This window comes from Montipora foliosa, chromosome 3 (assembly GCF_036669935.1).
Source record: "Montipora foliosa isolate CH-2021 chromosome 3, ASM3666993v2, whole genome shotgun sequence".
Lineage (NCBI taxonomy): Eukaryota > Metazoa > Cnidaria > Anthozoa > Scleractinia > Acroporidae > Montipora > Montipora foliosa.
This window is the reverse complement of record NC_090871.1, coordinates 27,475,790-27,483,289: the sequence shown is the minus strand read 5'-3', so window position 1 is coordinate 27,483,289 and position 7,500 is coordinate 27,475,790. Positions and strand designations below refer to the sequence as shown.

The 7,500-nt window shown below is 36.8% G+C and overlaps 1 pseudogene; it reads left to right on the top strand.

The window, feature by feature from the left end:
• The window catches only part of LOC137997220 (origin recognition complex subunit 1-like), a 15,727-nt pseudogene that overhangs the window by 2,666 nt on the left and 5,561 nt on the right, over positions 1-7,500 (top strand).

The window sequence follows — 7,500 nt, the reverse complement described above, 5'->3', positions numbered from 1 at the left end:
AGTAAAAGTAGTTTTATGTACACCAGCAGCTTGCTTGAGAAGTATTTTACGTTACATTCGGATTCCTTAGAATCAGAAAAGTATGGCCAGAAAAAAAATCGGTTTCAATGCACAGTATGATCCTTCAGTTTTTCAGTTTTGTGAATGCTTGTTGTACCCCAGTATGTTACTAACCCTGAGTGTCTCTAGTTTTTTGTAGTCATTATTTAATAATTAAGTGTTAAGTATGGCCTGTTCAGTATTTAATTTTATAAACAATGTAGACTGTTTAAGGTGATTCCTTAGTAATAGAAGTTGTCGTAAGATTTTTTTAAAACTTTTCTCGATTGTTCCCTATATTATGGTGACTCGAAATGTGCAATTAAAAAAGTAGGTCACCAAGCTCGTTTGAGAGACATAACTTGCTCAAGTTACTCATTTAATCATTGCGCCTTCATCTATCAAGGACAAGTTTATTCCATCGGTTCAGGCTACGTTTTGCACGAACAGGAAGCACAGCTTTGACGTAATTCTTGAAATAACAAAACAGGTGAATTGTGTTGCTCAAAAGGAATAATTTAATGTTTGTTTTATGGCACAGGCACAAGTCTTGAAAAGGCACTGACTACAAATGTTCTTCGGGTGCGTGATCTCGAGGAGACAATTTTGTGTCCACGAGTGATGGCTACGAATACTATCTTTCCTGTAACTTTTTTTTCTGACGTAAATTTTTTGTAATTTTTTTACAGCGCAAAGAAGATGAGTAAGAGAATAAAATTATGCCAAAAAAAAGATAGGTCACCAACCTCGTTTAGGAGAAAACAGAAAGCAAACCAAGCTCGACCCCTCGACAACACGTCTCCCCGATAGCGCGGTTTCACTTTCACAGTCGGACTTAAATCTTCTTTAGCATTATCAAGGCTATCACTCGACTTTTTGTTTTGTGAGAGTCCAAAACGTTTCTTGTTTTGCTCTTTACTGCTGTGCTCTGAAAACGGCCATTCTTCTTTCTAGCGAGCTTTCCCTCACGAAAGGTCGGCATTTTGAAATGTTTTTGGCCACGTTCGATATATCAATATTCACACATTGGTACGAGTCTTTATGGTTAAATTTAAACATTGTTTTGTTTAGAAATATCCGTTGAGACTTGTGAGACAAAGAGCCATGCAATTTGACCATAAAGCCTCTTAGCCATGCCTGAATACGAACGGGGCTTACACTGTGTTATGCGCAGAACAGGATGCGCAGTGCAATACTAGGGAATCACCTTAATCTGGTCTCCTGTCCCCAAGTTTGTATACTTTATGGGTCAAACAATTATTCAAGGAGTACTTATTTATCCATTATATTATCTTGTGTGCTTGTAAATTAAGTAATCATAATTAGTTGTTTAAGTAGTATTGTAATAATTATAGCTAATGCCTTCATTTATTAATGTGAATTCTTCAAATTTTGTCTGCTGACCATATGCCATTTAAGCCCCCGGCTTTGGCTGCTCTCATGTACTAGAGTCTGATATGTAATAATAAAGTGGAATGAATGAAAACAAATACCAAGTGAGCTTTCGTGCAAAAACATGATATCTTCACACATGAAAAGATTATTGTTGCTGTAGTTACATATGAAAATTGGGCCTTTCAATGCCTTTTGTGAAATGATTTAGTATTTCATTGGTGTTAATATTATAAATAAAATGTTACATGGCTACTTGGAGATAAGAAATTCCTCTTCTCGTGTTGAAAAATATTTCACTTGTGTTGCTGCACTCACTCGTGAAATATTTTTCAACACTCGATGAGAAATGTCATATCTCTGCTCGGCCATGTACGTTGTAATATCCTCCTATATATTATGTAGTAATATTTGTAGCCACAATGTTTAAGCTGTGATTAAACTTTTGATTTTTTAGATGCCATTTCTCAAACTTTGCCTCCAACAAAAAGAAGAGGAAACAGATGGACAATGATACATATGAGCAGTACCAGCAGGAGCAGAAAAGAAGGCAAAGAACCAAAAGGGTGAGATTTCACTTGCCTACTGTTTCAAAAATTTAAAGTAGACAGAGTAAAATAATGGTTAATGATAACCATTTCGTATCATGTCTTCATCCTTTTTGGAGGGCAAGAGGTCAATTCATAATCACTGTTGATTTTTCTAAAATACCAGTAATGATTTGGTGCATACACAATGTAGTAAAAGTAGTTTTATGTACACCAGCAGCTTGCTTGAGAAGTATTTTACGTTACATTCGGATTCCTTAGAATCAGAAAAGTATGGCCAGAAAAAAAATCGGTTTCAATGCACAGTATGATCCTTCAGTTTTTCAGTTTGAGAATGCTTGTTGTACCCCAGTATGTTACTAACCCTTTCTTTGCGGCACAAGTCCAAACCATGAAGGAAAGTGGATACCTCCTCTGCTCTCCAGTCAAGAGGCCTTGTAACCAGTGTGTCTTGCTCTTCATCTGATTCATTGGATGAAATCAGGTAGGAATGCAGAGCTTCAAACGTCTCCAGTTACTGTGGAACAAAGATATTTTGTCAATAAACTTTGGTCTGTATAAAGACTGAGGTAATACAAAGCCACACGAAATGTATGAGAGAATTGTTCTTAGTGGTGAAAGCCATCATGACTACATGTGTTTGTTTAGGGTTAGGGTTAGGGTTAGACTCAAACCAGCAGAGGAGGCAGTGTGTAAACAGGAGGGTTGGCCCTCCCAGCAACAGAAGACATAATGAAGTCGCAGAGAAACTTTTCTGGGCCATTAAGTTGTAAATATTTTTTCTTAAGTCTGTATTTTTATCAAGGATGATATTAGGTTGCTTTCGATTGGGAAATCCAGATTTAGATCTTAAAATCTGGATCTTTCGGATTTCCAATCCAACACAAAATAAAACAGATTTTGTCACGGATTTCAATTGTGGGAAATCATTGTCGGGATCAATTAGTGAGATCTGTGACAAAATCTTTTTCAAATTTTGTGTTCGATTGGAAATCCGAAGATCCAGATTTTAAGATCAAAATCCGGATTTTCCAATCGAACGCACCCTCAGTCATCACTGTGACACTAATCAAACTAGGCTGCACCTATGAGTCCACAGCAAATTGAATTAATGGCGTTGTGTTGTGTTTACTACCTCGGACTGTATAATAATTATACAATCCCACATAGAGACTAATATGTTTAGGCATTTTGGTACAGTACAATTATATTGAGGTTACACTGTTCTGTGCCTTTTTGTTCTTTTGTCGTGCAGTTCACACATTCAAACATTTGGCTGACATCCTTGTTCACTTTTTTTTACTTTCATGATAAAAATGATAAAATGTTTATGCAGGGTACAGTATTTGTACCAGTGATATGAAAACATCTCCATATAATTTGTTACTTAATATCTTAAGCTAGCTTGCACCAAGAAAACACTATCATGTGTTAAAAGAGTGTAGCTATCAATTTGTATATAGTATAAATAAATGTTTTGGTATTGTTGTACATAATAGAAATAGGCAAGTGCCTGTTTGAGTCATTGATAATAAAACAGTGTAAGGTATACATGTATCTCATATTTTATTTCTGGGACATAATCAGGGAGGGAGTCAAGTCCTTCTGCCAACAACATTGAATCATTTCAATTTCATTGTGAAAGTAGCGTCACAGCTACGAACTCAGAGTAAATGAAAACGTAAATACAGCCAAATTTGTAAGCTACGCCACCCAACTGATTTTAAAGTGCATGTAAAATACCAGCGAAAAGAAGAAGCCGCAAATGCAGAAAAGGCAGGAAAGTAGGTGCATTTGTGTGACAACACCGCGTTTTCCCTCAAGGCAAACACCTTGGTTTTAAGCATTAACCAACTAGTGAACGCTGAAGAACAAGCGGTTTTTTGGCGTTCTCCGCGCATTCACTGTTCGCGAAAATGCAAGAAAACTCGCTGAAAACTCCACTAAACGCGTTGTTTTGAAACTGGAAAACACCAGTAAACAATGGAAAACAACCTGTTTAGCGTGCGTTAACCGCCCGGTGAACACCAGGACAATGAGAAAAAACTCCGAGTAAACTCCAGTTAACACGCTGTTTTGCGACTGGAAAACGCCGGTAAAACAACTGGAAACAATCTGTTTTCAAAGCGTTAACCGCGCGGTGAACACCAGGACAATGCGAGAAAACTCCGAGTAAACTCCAGTTAACACGCTGTTTTGCGACTGGAAAACGCCGGTAAAACAACGAAAAAAAAATCTGTTTTCAAAGCGTTAACCAGGCGGTAAACACCTGGAAAACGGCTTGTTTTCCTGTTGTTCACCCTAATGGAAAACTGTCTTATAATGGAACGAAAACTCGAGTTCACTGGCTGGAAAACAAACCGAAAGCCTCGGATTTTACGATCGGAAAACGCAAGCAAATGTTCAAAAAATGCCGCATTTTGCAATATTCACCGATCGTTTTCCTAGCGGGTGAACGCTACTTTTTTTGCCGTGGTTGTTATAGTGTACTATGTAGTATCATTTCCATCTGAACTGGCGGGTGGCGCACCTCATACAGTTTGATGTAACTTGTAAAGTAGATCTAACCATGCAGTTAATTTACTTGTTATAATGTACTATGTAGTATCATTTCCATCTGAACTGGCGGGTTGCGCACCTCGTATAGTTTGATGTAACTTGTAAAGTAGATCTAACCATTCAGTTAATTTAGTTGTTATAGTGTGCTATGTATATGTAGTATAATAATTATTTCCATCTGAACTGGCGGTGGCGCACCTCATACAGTTTGATGTAACTTGTAAATTAGATTTAACCGTTCAGTTAATTTAGTTGTTATAGTTTACTATGTAGTATAATTTCAATCTGAACTGGCGGGTGGCCCACCTCAAACAGTTTGATGTAACTTGTAAAGTAGCTCTAACCATGCACTTAATTTAGTTGTTATAGTGTACTATGTAGCATAATTTTCATCCGAACTGGCGGGTGGCGTACCTCATACAGTTTGCTGTAACTTGTCAAGTAGATCTAACCATTCAGTTCATTTAGTTGTTATAATGTACTATGTAGTATAATTTCCATCTAAACTGGCAGTGGGCGCACCTCATACAGTTTGCTGTAACTTGTAAAGTAGATCTAACTATTCAGTTAATTTAATTGTTATAGTGTACTGTGTACTATAATTTCCATCTGAACTGGCTGGTGGCATACCTCATACAGTTCGATGTAACTTCAAAAGTAGATTTAACCATGCAGTTAATTTAGTTGTTATACGGTACTGTGTAGTATAATTTCCATCTGAACAGGCGGGTGGCGCACCTCATACATTTTGATGTAACTTGTAAAGTAGATCTAACCATGTAGTTAATTCAGTTGTTATAGTGTACTATGTAGTATAATTTTCATCAGAACTGGCGGGTGGCACATCTCATACAGTTTGATGTAACTTGTAAAGTAGATCTAACTATTCAGTTAATTTAGTTGTTATAGTGTACTATGTACTATAGTTTCCATCTGAACTGGCGGGTGGAGCACCTCATTCAGTTTGGTGTAAATTGTAAAGTAGATCTAACCATGCAGTTAATTTAGTTGTTATAGTGTACTATGTAGTATCATTTCCATCAGAACTGGCGGGTGGCGCATCTCATACGGTTTGATGTAACTTGTAAAGTAGATCCAACTGTTCAGTTAATTTAGTTGTTATAGTGTACTATGTAGTATAATTTCCATCTGAACTGGCTGGTGGCGCACCTTATATAGTTTGATGTAAATTGTAAAGTAGATCTAACCATGCAGTTAATTTAGTTGTTATAGTGTACTATGTAGTATCATTTCCATCTGAACTGGCAGGTGGCGCACCTCATACCGTTTGATGTAACTTGTAAAGTAGATCTAACCATGCAGTTAATTTACTTGTTATAGTGTACTATGTAGTATCATTTCCATCTGAACTGGCTGGTGGCGCACCTTATATAGTTTGATGTAAATTGTAAAGTAGATCTAACCATGCAGTTAATTTAGTTGTTATAGTGTACTATGTAGTATCATTTCCATCTGAACTGGCTGGTGGCGCACCTCATACCGTTTGATGTAACTTGTAAAGTAAATCTAACCATGCAGTTAATTTACTTGTTATAGTGTACTATGTAGTATCATTTCCATCTGAACTGGCGGGTGGCGCACCTCATACAGTTTGATGTAACTTGTAAAGTAGATCTAACTATTCAGTTAATTTAGTTGTTATAGTGTACTATGTAGTATTATTTTCATCTGAACTGGAGGGTGGCATACCTCATACAGTTGGATGTAACTTCAAAAGTAGATCTAACCATGGAGTTAATTTAGTTATAGTGTACTGTGTAGTATAATTTCCATCTGAACAGGCGGGTAGCGCACCTCATACATTTTGATGTAACTTGTAAAGTAGATCTAACCATTCAGTTAATTTAGTTGTTATAGTGTACTAGTTAGTATAATTTCCATCTGAACTGGCAGGTGGTGCACCTCATACCGTTTGATGTAACTTGTAAAGTAGATCTAACCATTCAGTTAATTTAGTTGTTATAGTGTACTATGTAGTATCATTTCCATCTGAATTGGTGGGTGGTGCACCTCATAGAGTTTGATGTAACTTGTAAAGTAGATCTAACCATGCAGTTAATTTAGTTGTTATAGTGTACTATGTAGTATCATTTCCATCTGAACTGGCGGGTGGCATACCTCATACAGTTGGATGTAACTTCAAAAGTAGATCTAACCATGGAGTTAATTTAGTTGTTATAGTGTACTGTGTAGTATAATTTCAATCTGAACCGGCGGGTAGCGCACCTCATACATTTTGATGTAACTTGTAAAGTAGATCTAACCATTCAGTTAATTTAGTTGTTATAGTGTACTAGTTAGGCTAATTTCCATCTGAACTGGCAGGTGGCGCACCTCATACAGTTTGATGTAACTTGTAAAGTAGATCTAACCATGCAGTTAATTTAGTTGTTATAGGGTACTATTTAGTATAATTTCCATCTCAATTGCCGGGTAACGCACCTCAAACAGTTTGATGTAACTTGTAATGTAGATCGAACTATCCAGTTAATTTAGTTGTTTTAGTGTACTATGTAGTATGATTTCCATCTGAACTCGCGGGTGGCGCTCCTCATATAGTTTGATGTAACTTGTAAAGTAGATCTAACTATTCAGGTAATTTAGTTGTTATAGTGTACTATGTAGTATAACTTTCATCTAAACTGGCGGGTGGCATACCTCATACAGTTCGATATAACTTCAAAAGTAGATCTAACCATGGAGTTAATTTAGTTGTTATAGTGCACTGTGTAGTATAATTTCCATCTCAACAGGCGGGTGGCGCACCTCATACAGTTTGATGTAACTTGTCAAGTAGATCTAACCGTTTAGCTAATTTAGTTGTTTTAGTGTACTATGTAGTATAATTTCCATCTGAACTGGCGGGTGGCGCACCTCATACAGTTTGATGTAACTTGTCAAGTAGATCTAACCGTTCAGCTAATTTAGTTGTTTTAGTGTA